Source organism: Coenobita brevimanus, chromosome 94 (genome assembly GCF_032717465.1).
Source record: "Coenobita brevimanus isolate Jiangsu-jjx chromosome 94, ASM3271746v2, whole genome shotgun sequence".
Lineage (NCBI taxonomy): Eukaryota > Metazoa > Arthropoda > Malacostraca > Decapoda > Coenobitidae > Coenobita > Coenobita brevimanus.
In genome coordinates, this window is record NC_137047.1 from 13296213 (window position 1) to 13317609 (window position 21397).

Genomic DNA, 21397 nt, shown 5'->3' on the forward strand with positions numbered 1-21397 from the left:
TTCAGATGTCTAAAATACAACCTCAGTATAAATAAAAACATAGGTGGCAGTCTGAAATCTTGTTAGATTCTAAATGGCGGCCAGTTTCAAAGATTGACGCTTAGCGATAATAATTCTTATTCTTGCAGCCAGATATCACGGGATTGCTCAGTTTTGATAATCTGTACATCAAATTATATGTGTTTGGTGATGCCAAATCTGATTCTGACCTTTAAAAATGCATTGCAATGACCTGTCCCCATTTATTTGCATATTTCTCTCATATCGGGGCAAATAATTACATCTGTACACATGTAACTCAGTTGAAAAGGCCCAAAATATTAAATAATAAAGCATATATTTCAATATTTGAAACAAAAGCCTTCTTTAATCATGAATTTGAAGACAACAGGGAAAGATGATTTACTAAATTGTTTGGTGTTTCAGTCAGAATCTATAAGTAGTAATCATACAATAGCAGGAATAGGTGATGAGGTTTACCTAAACAGACTACTGCCCAATATATTAATCATTTAGTTTTTTCTGACAACTAAAAAGTTCAAGCAAAATTGGTTGAAATGTCACTTATATGTGCTATTAGAATAATAGTCTGGAATAAGATGTTAGACATATTTACCATACATACATTTATCAGATAACTAGCGATTCATATATTCGTGTACCTGATCATCTATTACCTTTGAATGTCTATCTATCTATCTATCTATCTATTGCCAGACGCCTCAATCCCGTTTGGGGTGGCCACAAACAAATCGCCTCCAAGTCGCCCTGTCCCCCGCCATTTCACTGCCCTGCTCCCAACTCACACCCCCCTCTCTCATATACCTCTCCACCCCATCCCTCCATCTCATCCTCGGCCTCCCCCTCCCTCTTCCCCCCTCCACCTCACTCACATACACTCTCTTCGTCAGTCTTTCACCCTCCATCCTCTCCACATGGCCAAACCACCTCAGTGTGTTCCTCATAACGCTTCCTATCACATCCACATCCACACCACAACACTCCTTTATATCCTCATTCGTCAGCCTGTCTCTCCACGTGACTCCACAGGCTCCTCTTAAATAACTCATTCCACTGCTCTCACTCTTGACTTGTGTCCTTCCAACAATGTCCAAGCTTCACTTCCGTACGTTAGACTTGGTATCACAATACTGTCATGTAGTAATGTAGTAACTTTTTCACTTCCATGCTCACTTCCCTGTTTCTTATCAATGCTTTCAAGGAACCAGCAACCTTTCTTCCCTGCTGTACCCTTTCAAGCACTTCACCCTCCAAACCTCCATCCTTACTCATCACACTACCCAAATACTTAAACGTACTCACATTTTCCAATTCCTCACCGTCCAACCTCGCTGTACATTCACTAACTTCACCTCTCTCAAAGACCATCACTTTACTCTTCCCTACATTCACCTTTAGGTTCCGTTTCTTACACACTCTCTCAAACTCATCCACCAAGCCTTGCAGCTCCCCTTCGTCTTCACTCAACAACACAGTATCATCTGCAAACAACAGTACAGGGAGTTTCCAACTCTATCCTCTCTCACCTGGGCCACTCCAACATCCACTACCCTACCTTGTACCTCTTTTATTACCCCATCCATGTACAGATTGAACAACCGTGGAGACATGACACATCCCTGTTTCAAACCAACTTTCAAAGAGAAAAATTCACTTAGTTCACCATCCACACACACTGCAGCCTTCGCACCATCGTACATACATTTCACAGCATTCAACAACTTCCCATCTACTCCATATATTCTTAACACTTTCCACAATCCTTGTCTATCCACCCTGTCATATGCTTTCTCCAAATCCATGAAAGCTGCTTACAACTTCTTACCCTTCTCAAGAAACTTTTCCACTAAAGATCTAAGAATGAATATCTGATCTACACAACCTCTTCCCTTCCTAAAGCCTCCCTGTTCTTCTCCAACTAATTTCTCTGTTCTTTCTCTAACTCTGTCTATAAGTATTCTACCATACACTTTTCCTATTATACTAAGAAGACAAATGCCCCTATGATTACCACACACTTCTTTTTCCCCTTTTCCTTTGTACAAGGGAATAATTATACCTGACTTCCAATCCTCCGGGACTCTACCTTCCTCCCAGGCCAATCTGCACATCTTCCACATCCATTCTACTACTATCTTTGAATGTACAGTGCATAATTATGCTGTTAAAGGTTTTACTCACTGTTCAAGTTGACTTAAAAGATTCAACCAGAGAGCTATATTGTACAATAGTCCTTGTGTGAGTCCTTTGCTGACAAATTATGTTCATGAATAAAAAGTATAATCTATGAAACGGAGCACTAGAACAGCACAAACCAACATGGCACTATGTGCTGTGCCTCTGTATCATTTCATCGCTAATGAACATCTTAATTTTCATCATCACTTTCATCTTCTAACACTGTGGACTCTGTATTTTCACATTCTACCTCACTGTCAGAGCAACTGCATAAATCTGTACACCTCAAGTCTGCACTTCGACAAGAACAATGGCCAGTATAACAGTCAGACTTTTTGCAGCCATGCTTAACCAAGTGACTCACTGCATGTGGTGCTGGTGGTTGTTTGGTCATAACTGGTTCCCATTCTTTACCATCAAACTTCCACCCATAACCCTCAGGTGATGGCAGTCCGGGATTGGCAATTCGATCTTGGTTCCATACCAATAACTGGTAATGTGTGTGCAATATGGCCTCCAGGAGTGTCTCAGAGGTTGTTAGGAGTTTTTCTGACTCAGCCTGCTTCTTCTTGAAAAAACACCATCTTGGGTCTTTCAGCCTGGAAATACGAGTCTTTGGAAGGTAAATCTGACAAACAAATTTCTCTATGGCGGTGAGTATTTCATCTGTTCGTCGGTCACTAGTGCCTAGACTTTTCAGTGCAGATAGAACATCATCCTTTGCTTCCTGAACAGCCTTCCAACAACTAAGTTTCTCCATGCCAGCAAAGCTACCTGTGTTATCTGCACTATTGAGTGCATGAAATGCTGGAAGAGCAGCAGTTCTGTTTGGACCAAGTACCTCAACAAGTGGTCTCAGAGGGATCACTCTATGCTGGTATCCCATTCCTGTCACAAATGATGTGCCTTGACACAATCTGGTTACCACCTGATAGTGAGAACAAACATGTCAGTATTTGGGGAATGAATCTGCAAAGTTGTTGTACCTGAGGCTGTTGCATCCAGAGCATGCAGCAGAAGTTTGGTGTCTGCCTCTTCCTGGTTGCTGTCAAGGAAGCTCATATCCCTGTGTGTGCCTTGACACTTGGTACCACTAGCCACAGTTACATTTTGCTGATATTCAGCAGCTGCTGTCAGTAGTTTCTCTGCCACGTATGTAGTTAATTCATGCTTTGTTTGTGTATGAGACAACAGTTTCTTCAAGGATATGCTGGCAATGTTTGTTGTGTCTGTTAATTGATAAGCGACTGGTGGTTGCCCTCCTTGTCTTCTTTCTCTAGTGGCCAGTTTCAATGAATTTTCGACATCATATATATCATATATTAGGTGCAGCTCATTAGTCACTGTATTTCTGCAAAATGTGTTCTGTAAATCTTTGTGCAAGCTCTGAACAGTGCCTCATGTCCTTTGGCTTTGCAAAAGCTTGGACTTCAGCCATTGCATCAACAATGACTACTGTTTCCACTGGTCCTTCAGCTGTGCCATCATTCTTGCTGGTTGCTAACCTGCCGGTCAGATAAGAACATGGTCATTGTAGTCTGTGCCAAACTCATGACCCTCTTATTGACCTCAGCAGCTTTTTCATCAGATGATAGGGTCTCTTTTGGGCCCTGCAGGACCCACCTGAAAAAGCTGTAAAGTTCATTTGGCATGTGTTCTTCTGTAACATCATCCAATGAACCAGTGAATTCCCAAGACACACTTTTTCATTGCCTTTCTAAGCAAAGATGCAGCTGCTTACAGAGTTCTGATGGCAGAATCACTGTCTTCTTCTGCTTGTTCTGCTAGCTGGATGGCAGTGTTTCGTGTCTTTTTGACACTAACTCTATCTGATTCATTAACACGCTTTGCTTTGTGGAACTCTACGTCAGGTAATTCATTCTCCAGTATTTGCCTCACAGTTCTGCGCCTGCATTCTGCCTTTTTCACATCCTCCTGCCTACAGGTGACTTGACACTCCCTCTTCTGTCTTTCTTTCCTTCATTCTTTCCTTCTCCTCCTGCTTGTGGATGACTCTACACTGAGTGACAAGCCAAATGATTTTCTCTACACCAGGAAACCATTTACTATGCTGAGTGGTAACCAATTAGCCAAATTTTGGCACCTGGTGGTTTAGTGGGTAAATATTGCGCTCCAGTCGGATTGAGTTGGTGAAGGTTTATATCCAAGGGGTGGTTGGGGTTTATTGCTCATGTAATGCCACTCAGGGATGAGTGAGGCTGGTCATTCTCATCTTAAATGTCAGGACCAACTTGCATAGCCCCGGGCTGCTATGCTGCTCATGGGGCAACATATGATTGAATGATGAATGAATGGCCTTTTGAATTTCAGCATGTATCTTCTGTAGAGTTGACATATTTTGGGAGTTTCCATGCATAAGGCTTTCCTCTACAATACTTAGAAATTCAGTCTTTGCAGCAACCTCATCTGCTATGTGCACGAAGAACATTAATGACATGCTTATTCCAACAGTTTGTATGGTACTGAATATCCATAGCATGGGCATCCTCAGGGTCAATAGCAGTACAAAGTTTTACTGCAGACTTCTGATTTTGGCTTATATCTACAGCCTTCTTGAGTGATTTTCTAGCTGGATCTATCACAGCCTTGTGCAGTGGATTATTGTAGGAAGCCATGCCATCACAAAAGAAACAAGAGAGCATTTTTAAAGGGCGCAGACTGAGTACAGATGAACATACTTGTGCTTGCTTCTTCTAATAGACCTATAGGTGCTGAAAACCTTTTAGCCTGCTGTTCTGCAATCAGCTTTTCATAGCGTTCCTTGGCTCTCCTGAGCATGCCACTATGGACAGCATCTTTATAACATTTGGAGTACCATGTACACTTCCTAAATTGTTCCAAATCTTGTGTCCAACATGTAATGCGTCTTTAAATTTCGAGGTATTTGCCATCACCATACTTTGAACCGTCTCCTATGTTTTGTAGCAGCTTCTCATGAGCAGGTGGTTCTTTCACCAGATTTTCACTTGTCTTCTTTTGACAAATTATACAAAGGGAAATATCTATATTATACCTTGGCTGATTTGCTGCTGACCCTTCATCATATTCAGTGGCAACCATCATTTACAGAACTGCATGAATATTTATGTATAAATGGCACAAAATGAAAGTATAATGGCACTATACACATTGAGAAATATCAGCTTGACCTAAGGTTAAGCAAGATAGCACAGTGAAATGCCCAGCACCTAGAGTATGTAGAGTGTTAGCATAAAATTACTGCTACAGCATTTCCTCAGCGTGTTCACTGACTAGAAATGGATGTGTACATTTATTAAGATTTGTGGACAGACTGTGCGGGTAATATACAAAGCAATTATAATTCATATTAGCATACAAAGTTTGCTGTATCTTCAGTCACAGGTATGGAGCTATACTAGTCCATGTGCAGGTAACCAAAGCATGCATTAAGCTGAAAGGTTAGGTAAAATACGGTTCCCATTTCCATTCAAACAGTTCATCGGTCACAAGTACATACGGCCAGTCTCTTTCACCAGTCTTCTGCACACGTCATGTATAGAACAACAACCATGTGTTTGTGCAAATAACCAGACACAGATATTACAAAAGAATAAGAATCAGTTTATATTCAGAGATAATTTGTTTTTGTACACGTTAGGTTATATGACTCAAGACACTCAGAGATTGTTTTTTTGTTAGGTCTGTTTGGTTATCTACTAATTATTCGTGTTTATCACAAGCTGTTAGATACCACATACCCAAGGTAAAAACATGCAAAGTCATGGATGACGATGACAATCATGGTTTCCATCCTGCTGTCTTTGAACCATTTGAAATGTGCATACGTCTCTCTGTAAATAAAACTTAGTTTAAGAACAAGCGTGGGTTTCGGGAGAATTCGCCATCAGGTCAATTCGCCATCACAACAGTAACAAGACAATTCACCATCGTTGATGAAGATAGCTATGGGTGACGCTAGAATATGTATTCAAAGGCTACTACAGTGAGGAAGAAACAAGTTAATTATTGTCTGATGGCGAATTGACTTGATGGTGAAATTTCTCGGAACCTTAGCATGCCCCTCCTGCATCACCTGCCACATCACCCGACACACCACTCTCGTCACCAGCACTTTCGACCCTTTCACTAGCTCATGCACTCACTTCGTTCATAAACCCTTCAGATTGAAGTCATCACTTCCTCCACTCGCATCTGACAGTATTCGATGTTCCTGAATTCTTCCTTGAATTTGTCTAGGGCACACAGTACCCGGCTGAGCTCTATCATCGACAAGTCTCCACTCTCCATCACTGGTGGTTGGCGCTTCTTGGGGTGGCAATGTCACGTGCTCGGGGTAAATCCCGGATTTAGGCCACTCTTTGCTGCTGTCTCGCCTACAACAAGTTCATTTCGCGTACTATTAAAAAATACACTAAAATTCTGGAAACAATAGGTCCTCGCGTACAATGAGGATCGCATACTGTGAGTACCTACTGTATAAATATAAGAATAACATGATACATAAAATTAATGTACAAATGGTGCAGTCTATCAATATTGTGGGAGAATATGTAGATGGCATTATGCAATCTCTTTGATTCCTTATACCTATAAACCTATTTAAATAAACAGAAGATAGAAACGGACGAGGTGTCTGAGGCTGATTTTATGGTCAAGATGTACCGCTAAGAAAAATTCAAGGAAATTTAGACTTTTTTCCCCGTATTTCTACGGTTTTTTTAGATTTTGGTCCAGAATTCTCGATAATTTCTTAAAAATAGTGTAAAATTTCATTTCAGTATAGTTAAAAATATGCAGTTTGGTGAAAAGATCATGAGAATCAGCCAGTCCTGTCAGATTTTATCCGTATATTAAGAAATATCAATATTGCTTGGCAACCATTTTCAAAAGTGGCTGCCATTTTGAATCTAACAAATTTTCAGACTGCCACCTTGGTTTTTCTGGTAGCTGATGTCCCTAAGACATCTAAACAGGTGCCATACTTATTTCAAGAAGTGCCCACAGGATTTCATATCTGCACATATGCACCTGCACTACAGAGTTACATCACTTTTGGAAGAGTTCTCCTTCAGCATTGAAGCATGATTGAATTTGGTGTCCCAAACTAGATAATTATTATCATCATCATCATCATCATCATCATCATCATCAGTGCGACTAATCCACTAAGATGGCTGTATTGTCTCCTTAATAATTTTTTAACCAGTCATGTTTGTAAGGCTTGTTTTGAGATTCTTTATCCTTAAGATGGCACTGTAGCCAGGAAAACTTTCCAGCATTTAAAAAAAAAAAAAAAAAAATCAGTTATTGAGTGTGGCATAATCACAATCAGTTCAGTTGACTAGCTGATACTCATGCAGTTTCTCACAGATGGGAGGGCAGCATATAGTTTCTGGCACACATCTCCTTAAATTCAGTGTTAGGGAGTTTCTTATATACAGTATATGACTGACAGACTGATGGTGTCAGTACAGAGTTTCATTTAAATCCATTCAGTATTAACTGATTATCATCATCGTCATCGTCATTATCGTCATCAATCATCTGGACCTCCTTTCCCACTCTAGGGCAGGGTGAAGAGTAGCAGCATCTAGACAGCCCAGGTTTGCCCAATCCAATGGGCCACACTCCATTCACTCATCATTCAAGACCCTGGAATCCTGGCTCCATCTGATACATCAAAAAACTTTCATCACATGCTGTAGCTTCTCATAAATGTATCTGATAGAGTCAGTCCGAATGCTGTCACGGTAAAAAGGGGTGCCAGATCCCTGATCATGCACTTCCTCTCACAACATTCATCCAGCCAGCTTGATCTCGTCAATCCCCGAGCCTCACCAACTTCCATACCTCTCTTCCTCACACACTCATCCACCATATACCACCACCTCCTTGGCCTACCTCGCCTCCTCCCTGCTTCAAATTCACTCAGATACACCTTTTTCACCTCTTTTGTTATCTGTTCTCTCCACATTACCATACCATCTCAGTACAGTCTTTGATTCTGACATCCACAGACTTTCTCACTCCATATCTTTCACAAATCATATTACAATAGAGTCGAGATTTAAGACAAAAAGAAATAATGATCTTACAATAACATGGGCATTTAATTTCTCCCATAATTACTTAATAGCACAGTAATTTCACTCAGTTGCACGAGGGAAACTGTGCGGGAAGTGGATGTGTTTAGGTATTGGATTTCCAGATGACTGCGTTTGTTTACAACTTTTGTGTTATGCGTTTGTCGGTCCCTGATTGGCTTCCTCAACCTGACCTGACCCACGTGACCCATGTCCCATACCACCTGCCACTGCCTGCCAAAGTGTTGTGTGGATAGTCTCTGTGATGAGAAGCGATTATTTGCTTATTTCCTTGCTCCTCATTTCCTCTCAGAACTCTGAGCATATGATTCCAAACTAACTTTAGTGATGCCTAAGCACGCTGAAAGTGCTATGAACACAAGAAAAGCATTTATTCCAAAGGAAAAGGTAAAATTGTTGGATGAAGTGGTGTGTCGTGTGGGATCATAAATGCAAATGATCAGACAAATTAAATGAGTCGGGTGTGTTTACGATGTGGATAGTTTCTTTTTTGGAAAAAAAAGTTAATGATGAAGGAGCCTTAAAATGTATGTTTTCACCTTTAGTGCAACAAGTGTGGCGGGAAAAAAAAAAAAATGTGCCTGACCTTTGTTACAAACTGACGGTCTTTGGTTGAGAAAATTAGGCTCTTATAGTATGTGAGGACACTACATGTTGATGTAAATAGTTAGGTAAAATGATTACGTGCGTTCAGTTCTTGTGAATTATACTGCCTTACAAATTATACTGCTTGGCTGACTTGTCCGTTATTCATGATTACCGCATTCATCTGCACTGTATATGAGAAGTGAGAAGTACACAATCATTTAATTGTGGCGACTTCGGTATAGTTGTTTTTCATTTATTGTTGATGATTAATGACTTTCCAAAATAGTTTCACGCTGCCTCCTTTTTTTTTTTTTTTTTAATAACCATTTCACACACAGATAAGTTAATAAGTTTTCTGTGCCATGATGCATCGGCTTTTCTCCCCTGCCCCCCTGCCCGCTGCACGCTTCAAAAAAGTGTATTCTTGGCTTATTTTCACCACCTAAACATATTTATTTTGCCACAAAGCCCATATATTGCTATATGTCGATGTTTGTTCTACACGGAAAAAAAAAAAAAAAAAAAAATTATACGAACGTTAAGGCCGTGTGAACAAACATTCAGGAAAATACATCTTACTCCCCAACATCATAAGTCGAATGTTTACTAATCAATCTCTACATGTTATACCATCATTGGAAAGAGAATTTTATTAGCTTTCGAATGCCGAAGGTCCCAGTTTGATACGAGGCATGGTGTTCGAGTAATAAGCGAAAAAGTAATTCCCATTTCCGACATAACAGAGTTTTTATTGGGGGATCTTAAGCGAAAAACTTTTCTCACCACTGCTATGTTTTTATTTTATCATCCTAGTGCAGAATTTCATTGGCCTTCATTTGAGACCACAACAGTACTCCTAGGCCTCATAGTTTTTGAGAAAAATGCAAAAAACTACAGTCACTACTCGTTTTACGATGGGGTTACGTCAGGTCATACCTTAACGTATAACGATTTTATCTTAAATCGGGAGATTGAAACACATTATAAAAGGGGGGTTACATCAACTCAGCTTCCTAAAGTCACCTATCCAAGACTGAAACAAAAATGACAACCCTCCTTAATTGCTTCCTGTGTCGGTCCAAGTTGTCTCCAAGACCAAAACAAACACTATCACACCAATACAGGCAGCATTACTCACATACAGTAAATCATTGCAATAACACAGCAAACAAACTTGCGCAACGTTGGCCTGGTGCTACACGATGTTTAGGCCTAAAGTAGCACGATGCTTGGCTGAGAGGTGACCATAACTGTGGGGCACACGTGAACGAGTGGAAAAGACAGGGCTTTGAAGGGATGGCAGGACCGCAACTGAACCAAAACAATGCTCTGCACGCTGGGGCTGCCATCTTGCCTGAGACAAGCGACGGTCACCTTGCATGTGCCTGATGCTTTATACAAAATTTATCGTATATCAGATTTTGGAGTGAAAATTTTCTGTTATTGTTGTAGTGAATTATTGTATACCAAATCAGTGTAAAACGAGTAGTGACTGTACAGTGTACTCATGCCGTGTTGTGACTGTAGGGAGATTCCCTGCCTTCCTCTAAGCTATTGCACGTATTTCACCAATTCTTTGTACGCTAGACATGCACACTATATTCACGTGATCTGTCTATCTATCTATCTGTTGCAAGATGCCGTAATCCCATATACGGGGTGGCCACAAACAAATCGCCTCCATGTCACCTTGTCCCCCGCCATTTCACTGCCCTGCTCCCAATTCACACCCCGCTCTCTCATATTTCTCTCCATTTCATCCCTCCATCTCATCCTTGGCCTTCCCCTCCACCTTACTCACATACAATCTCCTTGTCAGTCTCTCACTCTCCATCCTCTCCACATGGCCACACCACCTTAATGTGTTTCTCCTAACGCTTCCTATCACATCCACATCCACACCACAACGCTCCTTCACATCCTTATATGTCAGTCTGTCTCTCCATGTGACTCCACAGGCTTTTCTCAAATAACTCATTTCCACTGCTCTCACTCTTGTGTCCCTCCAACAACGTCCAGGCTTCACTTCCATACGTCAGAGTTGGTATCACAATACTGTTATGTAATAACTTTTTCACTTCCATGCTCACTTCCCTGTTTCTTATTACTGCCCTCAAGAAACCAACTTTTTCTTTTCCATGCTCACTTCCCTGTTTCATATCACTGTCTTCAAGGAACCAGCAACCTTTCTTCCTTGTTGTACCCTTTCAAGCACTTCACCCTCCAAACTTCCATCCTTACTCATCACACTACCCAAGTACTTAAATGTACTCACATTTTCCATTTCTGCCTCATCCAGCCTCACTGTACATTCACTGACTTCACCTCTCTTGAAGACCATAACTTTACTCTTCCCTACATTCACCTTTAAATTCCGTTTCTTACACACTCTCCCAAACTCATCCACCAAGCCTTGCAGCTCCCCTTCATCTTCACTTAACAACACAGTATCATCTGCAAACAACAGTACAGGGAGTTTTCAAACACTGCCCTCTCTCATTAGGGCCACTCCAACATCCACTGCCCTACCTTGTATCTCTTTTATAACCCCATCCGTATACAGCTTGAACAACCATGGAGACATGACACATCCCTGTTTCAATCCAACTTTCAAATAGAAAAACTCACTCAGTTCACTATCCACACGCACTGCACCCTTAACACCATCATACATAGTTTTCACAGCACTCAACAACATCCCATCTACTCCATATATTCTTAATACTTTCCACAATCCTTGTCTGTCCACCCTGTCATATGCTTTCTCCAAATCCATGAAAGCCGCATACATCTTCTTTCCCTTCTCTAGACACTTTTCCATTAAAGATCTAAGAATGAATATCTGATCTACACAACCTCTTCCCCTCCTCCCTGTTCTTCTCCAACTAATTTCTATTTCCCTAACTCTGTCAATAAGTATCCCACCATATACATTTCCTATTACACTAAGAAGACAAATGCTCCTATGATTACCACATACTTCTTTTTCCCCTTTCCTTTTGTACAAGGGAATAATTATACCTGATTTCCAATCATCTGGGACTTTACCTTCCTCCTAGGCCAATCTGCACATTTTCCACATCCATTCAACTACTATCTCTCCCCCATGCTTCAACATTTCACCACACACTCCATCAGTTCCTGGGGCTTTCCCCATTTTTACTTTCTTCATTGCTTCAACAACTTCCATCCTACTGATTTCTTCCTATCTTCTCACCTCCGTCCTTCTCGCAGCCATTCCCCAGCTGCTGTCACTATTTTTTATAGTTCAATACTCACATTTGGTATAGGGTAGAGGCAGTGTAGTTGATTAGAAACTGTCTCCGAGGGCCAAGGCAGGGGCTTTACAGGGAAATTACCAGGATTCTTTCTTGACATTTTATTTCTTGTATTACATCTTCATATTCTGTTCAATCCCAGTCATTCCTGTAAAATTGAAAGAATTCATTTCTTTGTCCAGGAAATAAGCTCAAACATTTAACTTCTTATATTTACATAAATCAGTAATCAAACAGGTTAGGTAATGGCATGCATATAATGAATATGACATTTACATGGCTCCTGTAAATTGTGAGAGCAATTTACCCTATACTGTAGTGAGTATAAAAGTAAACAATTAATACTAATATGAAAGTAGAAAATTGATACTAATTCTATAAGGAAGAAAACACTTTGGCACAGTTTTGGCACTTAGGTAGGCTCTTTGTTGGGGATATCCCGGTCTCACTCTGCTTGAACTAACAAAATGAGTTTGTGAATTGGTCTTTCAATGAAGGTGATGGCTTGAGCACATTTACCTTGGTTATCTAACTTTGAGTCTGACATCATTACCTTGACCTTTCTTACATGACCATCTTCATCAGGAAGGGCTTCTGTTATTTTTCCCAACTTCCAGTTATTTCTTGCCAAAGTCTCTTCTTTTACAATCACTATGTCATTTACTTGCAAATTTCTATATGGCTTTACCCATTTATTTCTCAGTTGGAGAGACTGCAAGAACTCCCTTTTCCATCTTGACCAAAATTCATTTACTAAGTACTGCACCCTACGCCAACTCTTCCTTGAACACACATCTACTCTGTCATAGCTCCCTGGAGGATGTCGTACAACTTTAGATTTCATGGTCAATAACATATTGGGTGTTAGTGGTTCTATGTGGTCAGGAGAGTTTGTGTCTACAGTTAGAGGACAACCATTTACTATAGACTCTGTTTCTGTCATGAAAGTTCTTAAAGATTCATCATCTACCTGAGACCCATGCTGATCGAGCAATACTGAAAGTACATTTCTCACTCATACGTATCTGTCTCTCCCATACACCACCCATATGACTTGCATGTGGTACGTTCATTTCAATTTTATCCAGTCACAATGATCTTTCAGTAGTTCTGTTCTTATTTTCTCTTGATCCATTTCATTTAAACATGTCAACAACTCATTCCTAGCACCAACAAAGTTTGTACCCTGATCAGATCTCAACTGAAGTACAGGTCCCCTCCGTCCTATGGGGCAATGGTAAGCATTGATGAATGAGTCTGTGTTCATAGTGTTGGCTGTTTCTAAGTGAATTGCATGCAAAGTCATGTAAGTAAACGATACACCATACCTTTTCAGTTCCTTACGTCCTTCCTTAATAAGAAAGGGTCCAAAGAAGACAGCAGAATAAGTAAAAGGAGCAGTAGGTTCTTACCTATCCGTAAGAAGATTCGCCATTTTTTGTTCCTGTGTACTTCCTCTAACCTTTCTACAAATGGTACACCTGGAAATGTGCTTAGTTACTAGAGAAGATCCTCCTATAATCCAATACCCAAACTCTCTAATCTCATTTATTGTGATGCCTCTACCTTGATGTTGTACTTTTTTATGGTAGTAACAAATCAACAAATCAGTTATGTGAGATTTCTTTGGTAATATCGCTGGGTGTTTTCTGTCTTTGTGCATATTTGCGCTTCTGATCCTTCCACCTACTCTGATGATCCCATCTTCATCCAAATGGATCAAGCTTATACATCTGACTTGATTTCTTTAAGATATTTTTCTTGTTTCTTCCAACTCCACAAATTAACTCTGTCACAGGAATACATTCACTTAGACTTGACAAAATTTTGTTTAGCTGTTTTTACATTTTGCTTACTTTACTCTTTGCCTTTGAATTTTTTCTGAAGTCTGAGGCATACTGCAGTAGCTCTGGTCGCACGATGCCAGTCTGAGGAATACTTCAGTCTGTCTAGGAATGATGATGGCTCTTGAGCTTCTGTGAGACATGATACAACTTTCTTCACTTTAGGATCATCTTCTGCAACAACAAAGTCATCTACTGATGCCTGAGTTGTGTCAAGCGATTGCCAAAGAAAGTCTGGTCCATTCCACCACTTAGAACTGTGAATCATGGCTTGTACTGGCATGCCTCATGATGTGTAGTCAGCTGGGTTAATTTGTTTCAGCATACTTCCAATGTGCTGGTGATGTTTCATCTCGTATCTGTTGACCTCTGTTTGCAACATACACATGGAATTTCTTAGCATCATTACAGATATAGCCTAGCACTACTTTTCAATCAGTCCAAAATACTTCTTTGACATCTTGTTAATTCAGCTGTCTTCTCAGAACTGTGTGAACTCACTGACACAACTGCTGCTGCAAGCTCTAACCTTGGAATAGTGATGGCTTTAAGGGGTGTTACTCTTGATTTTGCCATTACAAGTGCACAATGCATCTGACCTTTTGTCATTTATCAGTCTAATATAAGAGCACTGTCCATAGCCTTCCTGACTAGCATCTGAGAAATGATGAACCTCAGCTGCCTTAATTTCTCCAGATGCTTCAGGTTTGTAACATCGTGGTATTTTCACTTGTTGCAACAAGTGCAGTTCATTTCTCCACTGTTCCCACCGAGACTTCATGTTTTCTGGTACAGCATCGTCCCAACTTACCCCATCTTTACACAGATTCTGAAGTATTCTTTTTTCCATTTAGAATCAAGGGAGATACTAAACCTAGGGGATCAAATATGGAGCTTACAGTTGATAAAATACCTCTTCTTGTTTCAGGCTTACTAATTAAATTGATTGTAAACTGAAATGAGTCACATTCAACACACCACTCTACTCCACGTGTTCTCTCAGTAGGCAGAGTCCTTGCTGAGATTTAAGCTCTTGATACTTCCTGCCATTTCTTCTGGACTGATGGCTGCCAGTACCTCTTTGCTGTTGGACAAGAACTTATGAAGCTTGAAGCCTCCTTCCATGCACATTGCCTTACTGCTGTTACAGTAATCAACTGGATAGCTTCAGCTGCAGAAGGTACAGACCTTAACCCATCATCTACATAAAAATCATTTTTGACAAACTTAGCTGCATCAGATCCAAAATCGAGCTCATTATCATCAGCTGTTTTCATTAATGTGAAAATTGCAACACTTGGTGATGAAGTAGCTCCAAACAAGTGCACAATCATTCTATATTCAATCACTTCCTTGTCCAGATCTCCATTTTTCCACCACAAAAGCATAGCAAGTCCTTGTGTTCAGGAGATACATGCACCTGATGATACATTGCAGAAATATCACATACAAATGCTACCTCTTCATGGTGAAATCTGCATAACACTCCAGTGAGACTGTTTGTGAGGTTTGGTTGTATTAAGTGACTATTTTGTGACTGTTTCTTGTAACTGGCGCTGCAGTCAAACTCTACTCTTAACCCGCCCCGTGCCAATGCTGTTTTAAAACGGTCTTACGTAATTGCGCGCTCAGTGCCAGTGCCGTTTTAAAACAGTCTCGATTTTAAAAAATCATTGTGACCACAATTTTCAAGCTTGGCGTGCAAAAATTGGTGTGCCTGTAGGGCAACCCTTCCTCTATCTGCCCTCAGGCGGCCTGACCCATACACCCACGCACTCCTACCTCACTCTACTTGTGTCAGTCATACAGTGCAGTGATGTCTCACCGCGGTCTCTCTGACGAGGAGATTCAGGACCTCCTGAGCGTTCCCTACACTGGGGAAAGTGATCTGGATGATGACAACACACAGGGTAAGGACTACATCCAGCCTGAGGAGGAAAGTAGTAGCGATGACGAAATTCCCTCACCTAGGAAATCCAGGTATGTGGGCTACGCTAGGGCAACGCGTGGTAGGAGGCCACTTGCACGTCGTCGTCTTTCACATCACGACAGTGAGGAGGAAGGTAGTCCTGCAGTTGATGGGTCGTTGGGGCGGGAAAGAATTTCGCCACGTGGGGAGGAAAATGTGAGCAGGAAGCGTGGAAGATTTGGGAAAGTTCCATTGTTGGGGGAGAGTGACTCATCTTCCCCGCGCCCTCTCTTGCCTCCCCGGGACCCAGCTCAACCCAGCACCTCAGGACAAAGTCTTCCCGCCTTCCCCACACCCAGCACCTCACATGAAACTCTTCCCCCATTCCCCACACTTCCCCATGCTTCCCCACAGCCCGAGGAACATGGTGGCGATGATGAGGAAACGACGTGGGAGTGGGAGGACGGTAGTGACTTTGTCCCCCACATATACCCGTTCACCCATGAAAATGAGGCCGGGTGTAGTTCCCCTGAACTTCACCATACCTCCAGTAGGCTTGACTTCTTCAGGAACTACTTTCCTGTGGAATTTGTTTTGAAGATTGTGGCCCTGACCAACGCCTTTGCTGCATCTGAACGTGGGGGAACAACACAGACCCGACACAGCTGATTGTTTGAATCTGACGTGACCGTGGGTGAAATGTACGTGTTCCTAGCACTTGTGCTTTTGATGGGGATATTGAAAAAAAATCAGCTTCCCTCATATTGGACTGTGGATCCAGTAATGGTGACACCATTTTTTGGTAAGGTGATGGGAAGGATTCACTTTCAGTACATCCTGAGCCGTCTTCATTTTTTTGACACCCTTGACCCTGCTAATGCAAACAACACGGACAGGATGAGGAGGATACGTCTGGTTTTTGATCACCTTCTAGGGATATTCCATATCTCCTTCTGTCCACACCGAGACCTCATCATAGACGAGAGTCTAGTGCTATGGAGAGGTAATATTGCTTTTCGTCAGTATATCCTGAGCAAAAGACACAGGTTTGACTTCAAAATCTTCGTGATGTGCAGCTGTAAGACTGGGTATGTGCAGGACATAGTCCTGTACACAGGTGTTCAGACAGACATCACAGAAGATAGAAGTTTGGGACTCTCAGGGGCTGTGGTAAAAACGATGATCGAGGAATACCTTCATCATGGGCACGTCTTATACCTCGATAATTGGTACACAAGCCCCCTTCTCACCAGGTACCTTCACCTGCACGAAACTGGTCTGTGCGGCACTGTAAAGAAGAACCGTCAGCACATGGTGAAGGTGGGGAGGAAGCTTCAGAAAAATGGGGTTGTTTTTTACAAAGCACATAATATCCTCGCAACAGCATGGCACCACAACCGCGAAGTATACCTCCTCTCGTCTGTTCATCGGCCCCTTGTACACCGCACAGACAGTATAGATTACAGGCAGAAGGGCGGCGCCACTTCTGGAAACCAGAACCTGTCTTGGCGTACAATGTGAATATGCAACAGGTGGATCAATCAGACGCCATGATTTCTAGCGTTTACTGTGCCAGGCCCACGATGAAGTGGTATAAAAAATTATTCTTCCATCTCCTCGACATCACTGTCCTCAACGCTCACTATCTCCACGCACAGACCACTAGCATCCAAGAGACATTCGAGGGCTATATTCACGAGCTGGTGCGGGAGATGGTGGGTGAATAGGGTGAAGATAGAAGTGCTGCTCACCACCGTCACACCTCTCCGCCTCACCTCTAGACACTTCCCCAAAATCGTCCCTCCAAGTGCAACACATCAGAATCCCCAGCGGAGGTGTCACGTGTGTGCAAACAGCACTGTAAGGCCACGTACTCAGAGGAAGGACTCAAGGTACAGTACAATCCCAGTTAACCGGGAGGCTTGGGGAATTAACCTTCCCGGTTACAGATTTTTACCGTATCTCTGATATTCAAATCAAGTCTATACAAAGGCTATAGTTCTTATAGTAGTAAATACAATTCAGGTACTCAGCACTCACATCAAGGGCCACACTAAGAGATTCCACTTGAGAAATTGCCTTGTAAACACACACCATGGTCATAATGCACGTGCATGCAATACCTAGCATTACTGCAAAATCCACAACTCTTCTGTTAACTACCGAATTATTCGGTGTATGTACTGTAGTCATAGAAATGGAAAAATAAAGAAAACCTTGAACATTTATTGGTGAACTGAAAATCTTGAACATTTATTAGTGAACTGATGTTATATTAAGACTGCATTGTAGAATTATCACGACACCTGTTTCCCCACGTGAGCTTTGTTTACGGTCCCGGCCCCAACTGACCGCCACCTTTCCACCCCTCACCCACCAGTCAGCTGTTTTGCACCATTCTATTAACTACCGAAGTATTCGTTGTATGTTCTGTACTCGTGAAAATGGAAAAATAAAGAAATAAAATCTTGAACATTTATTGGTGAACTGATGTTAAGACTGCACTGTAGAATTATCACGACACCTGTACCCCCACATGAGCATTGTTTATAGTCCCGGCCCCGCCTGTTCCGACTGTTCTTCCTAACTTGACCGCCACCATTCCACCCCTCACCAGCCAATCAGCTGTTTTGCACAAAATAAAATAAATGACGTACAAAGTGCAAGCATATTATTATTTTTTTTTCTTTCAACAAAGTAAACATTCATTCCTATTAACATTTTGTTTTTCAACTCTGCCAGTGCAAATAAGTTCTAACATGAATTAACCCTTTCAGGTCTCCTGGCCAACTATAGTGGGTTTCTCGGTAGGGGTCTCCTAGCCTCTCCCGTGGCAGCATATTTAGGCATGAATGAAAACTGTTGAGTGAGGCTGGTGAATGAAATAAGGATACAAGCCGCTCCCGAGACCCCTCTGCTTCTACCAGGCATGTGTAGATCACAATATTTTAGTTTACACAGCCTGGGAAGAGCTAATCATGGTGGGGGTTTGGGTTGCACGTATTGGTCCTATTATACTCTTGATCTGGCAATATTTTTTACTATTTTGGTATCAGACAGTTCATCTAGCAAAAGAATATTGTTTGCAATTACTGCTCTGGAGGATACATAGCTCTCACCTCCCTCCTCCCTTTCATATCCCCCTTCCTCCACCCCCCTACCTCCCACCAATCCCCCACCCCTCTAACTCCCACCGATCCCCCACCCCTCTACCTCCCACCCTTCCACCCTCCACTCTCTCTCCAATCCCCCACCCCCTACTTCCTCCACCCTCCTGCCTCCCACCGATCCCCCACCCCTCTACCTCCCACCCTCCACCCTTCACTCTTCCTCCAATCCCCCACCCCATGCCTCCCGCTTACGCACATAGCTACCACTTTATGGGCAAGCAAGAGTTTTCTGCATTGTATGTCTCAATTATTATTCATTTCCTGGATGTTAGAGTGTCTGATTGAGGGAAAATATATGCAGATTTAAGATTTTAGGTTTCTAAGGTTGTTTCTGTAGCCTTTTATACACGTACCATGCATTTATTTGTTACCAGACATACATACACATGCAGCGAGTGTTGCCTTTTTCACTGACAAATTATTGTTCGTATCTCCCTACTTTTTTCTTATATATATTTCATGAGTGTCTCACATTTCCTGGTTATACTTATAACACCGTCAATTTTGAGAAATACAGAAATAAGTATTTGATCACTGTCTTTACTGTTGCCTGTAAGTACACAGGATATAGTTAGCAACAGTGAAATAAACATATGTATTGTACATACAAAAGGCAAGCTTGTAGGCTTACCCTCATGTCCTCACCCCCACAGCCTTGGACAGTACTAAGCAAAATAAGAGTAAAGTAAAATAAATTAGTAGTAACTAGTAAGTAGGTGATAGTTTATAAGGATCTTGTAACTGTTTAGTTTGTTGTTTGTAAAGAAAACATCTCAAGAATCATTCAGAAATCACGCGAGATATAATGTACAGTACATATATTAGTGCACTGGTTTTTTTTAATGGAAAAACATGGAAGCAAACAATGCAATCATGTCGCCTATGCACCAAGAAATCACCTACCCACCGAGATGGCAATACTCACCACACTACCACACACCACTTGCTATGCAACTTCCCATCATTTTTGCAGCACTTGTATGGCGACTAGAGCTCTAATGTTTTATAGGAAGATGTGTATTACTTCCTTGTGCATGAATATGATATATTTTTCTTTATTTGCAAGCTTTGACTTTTTCCCAAAAAATGCGTCTGTCAAACGTGACCTTGGGACCTATTTGAGACCTGAAAGGGTTAATGTGGTGCAAGTTAGAGTCGGTCAGTTAGGTTAGGAAGAAAAACGCACCGGCGTTTGCTGTTTGCTGATTTGCTCTCCCGAGGTGTCTGGTTTACGAATTCCATGCCTGTCTTTGAGACAATTTAACCGTCCAATACTGAAATCACACTCGATTTCTATATTCATTTTACTGTGAAACTCTCTTTCTTTTTCTTGTATAAGAGGACCAGAAATAATGTGCTTCCTTAGATCTTGCTAAGCAAAACCACTCGTACGATGAAGAGTATGCCATTTTTTCAATGGACTTCTTTCACATTTCATGAAAAATTCATTGAGCTTGGATGCTTGGGTCTTGATACCATAAATCTCTGAATTTCCTTTATTATATTCAGTCATCAGTGTTTTATAATGTTCGCCATTTTCAAGTATGTTGCATATGTCCAGCTTCAGTTTCAAGGTAAGCATGACACGCTTAAAGTTTAGTTTGCTCTTTAGGCATTTTGGAGTGTAGAAATTACCGTCCATCAGAGCAACACAACAGCAAGAGAGCTTGTTTACTGTCTGGTGGTAAAAAGCAGACTGATGATTTGTGGAGGATGACTGGGAAAGAGGGGGAGAGGAGGGGTGGTTAAGAGGATTTACTAGGGATTTACATTAGCCAAAAATGCCTTCACCTCGCTTTGTCCAACTTCACCCAGCCTCTCGTGACACGATAAAATGGCAGTTTGGCGGTCCATTCAAATTGGCGTACAGTTATAACTTACTGACACATTCACCAGCCCTTGAATTTTCCCGTTTTTCTGAGTATTCCGTTTGTCTGGATACCGGATAGCAGAGAATGTACTGTATATGTGTGCAGAGTGTGATGTAGGACTGTGCGTATACCCATGCTTCGAGGAGTACCACACTCTCGCTAACTATTGAGAAACAATAGTATGGTAATGATGAGCGAAAAAAGACGCTCAAAAAGTGTTGTAAATACGAAAAAAGACGCTCAAGAAGTGTTATTATAAGTACTGCACACAGTGATGACATGTAAATATTTTCTCGTAAGTGTAAGGACTGAACGTTGTGGAGTAAAGTTTTAAGTATGTTTTCGTAAGTGTTAGACGATATATTCACAGTGAGAGGATCAAAAATACTCTGGTAATGTCTGTGTATACTGAAGGCATGTTGTAAATAATT

General features: G+C 41.5%; 1 protein-coding gene across 1 annotated transcript in view; it reads left to right on the forward strand.

The window, feature by feature from the left end:
* Positions 1-21397, forward strand: part of LOC145413007 (uncharacterized) — a 468549-nt gene that overhangs the window by 157411 nt on the left and 289741 nt on the right. The window lies entirely within an intron of this gene.